This window comes from Anoplophora glabripennis, unplaced genomic scaffold (assembly GCF_000390285.2).
Source record: "Anoplophora glabripennis isolate ALB-LARVAE unplaced genomic scaffold, Agla_2.0 scaffold703, whole genome shotgun sequence".
NCBI lineage: Eukaryota > Metazoa > Arthropoda > Insecta > Coleoptera > Cerambycidae > Anoplophora > Anoplophora glabripennis.
The window spans coordinates 26,377-28,574 of NW_019416812.1; positions in this window are offsets into that span (position 1 = coordinate 26,377).

The window sequence follows — 2,198 nt, forward strand, 5'->3', positions numbered from 1 at the left end:
TATCTCGGCTTCTATTCATCGTAGAAACTTATTTTTTTTTAAATGGGTTAGCTCGACGAAAAAATAACAATGGGCATATTTACGAATTCGTAGAATAGCCCTGAACCCCAGAAAAAATGCATCTTTTATACTTAATTTTTTTTAATTTACAAAAATGTCACAAAAATTATTGTTAAACGAAATATTAATTAAAATTTCAATTTCGGAATTATTTTACTATTATTAAATAAATAAATGAAGCTATCGTTCATTTAAAAAGTTATTTTTTTTACATATTAAGGCAAAGTAAACTTGTTTTTTCAATATTTTGTTAGCTATTTAATTACGATTTAAATGTAAAATTAAAGTAAAAATTCACAAATTATTTTCAAATTATTATTTATTGTTAAAAGATTTAAAAAAGAATAAAAAGCATTTGAATTTATTGCAAAATTCTCAAAATTAAAAAATATTAAAAATAACGCGGTCGATAAAATTACAATTTTAACTTCCTGAAATTTTAATATATAAAGTTTTTTTATTATATTTATTACTAATTTTATAAACATAATCAAAATTAATTCAAAAAATATTAATCACAACCATTTTCAATAATAGATATAAATAATGCAATATAATACAATTTAAAATTTAAAATTTTTTCTATTTTTATGAGAAATAATAATTTGAAAATAATTTATGAATTTTTACTTTAATTTTACATTTAAATCGTAATTAAATAGCTAACAAAATATTGAAAAAACAAGTTTACTTTGCCTTAATATGTAAAAGAAATAACTTTTTAAATGAACGATAGCTTCATTTATTTATTTAATAATAGTAAAATAATTCCGAAATTGAAATTTTAATTAATATTTCGTTTAACAATAATTTTTGTGACATTTTTGTAAATTAAAAAAAATTAATTATAAAAGATGCATTTTTTCTGGGGTTCAGGGCTATTCTACGAATTCGTAAATATGCCCATTGTTATTTTTTCGTCGAGCTACCCCAGTTTAAAAAAAAAAAAAGTTTCTACGATGAATAGAAGCCGAGATATTGCAAAATTTACAGCGCGCACTTCCCCCACCACCACGCCGCCGGCCGCCGGACAGTTTACTTAGCGAGTACCTTCTCTTTAAAGGGCTCGTGAGTCGTTAATTTTCCACATTTTTCAATGCAATTCACGGGAAATCGTAGTTTACGTCGTAAACTTTATTTTGCGAAAAATTCAAGTCTTAATATTTATAAACAATTGCGCTACGATTTTTTAAAAAAAGATTCTTATCTTGGCTCCTGTTGGTCGTAGAGGGCACTTTTTTTATTTTAAAACTGTATTTTTTTTCCAGCTATCCATTGCACCTATTTTCGGTGAGATAGCATAAATAGCAACAATGTTATTCAAATTGTTTATAAGCGAAAAACGCACGGTTTTTTAATGCACAATTTGAGAATGTTAATGTCAAAAAAACGGTGATATTTTTTAATAGGTCGCTTAATTGCGTCTTTAAGATTACAATGACGCTTTCAGAATCATGTTTGATTGAAAATTAACGTCTGTACAGAGGCTTAAAGTTCATAACTTTTGGAGCCTCCGCTATAAACAAATAGAATTGTGCGAAAACTATTGCACCTACAGCGCCCACTTTTGGCACACTTTTAAAGTATGACAAAACCCTCAACTTGTCATAGGTTTTATAAAATTTTAACAATAAATGCGACAAATTAAAAAATGGGCACTTTTCTTTTTTTTTTGCAATAACTTTTTTGTTTATTAACCGATTTTAATTTAACAAGTCTCATTTTGTAGATAATTTTACTCCCTAAAGCTGTCTGAGAGTCACTATTCGCTAAAATTGATGGTTTTCCCTGCAAAGTGAAAAAACTGTTTTCTTCACTTATTTGTTGAAATAAAAAAGTTAGCTAATAAAATTTTTTGACTCACGAGATGAGAGATGTCTTGTATTATGTTCCTTTAGACAATTTTGCAATAATATAGTGGATAGGACTTTTTTCCAGTAAAAATTTAATTTGCTTGGCCTATTATCAGTTGTGCTCAATGCATATTAAGTATGAACTGCGTGTTTCTTTTCCCATATTTTCCAGTACGTAACATAATTTTTAAACAGTTTTTACTCCAAAACGTGCAAATCATACTACACGATAAAAATGATTAAAATCCAGATTTTTTGCTCTCACAGTATGGAAATGTTCGCATA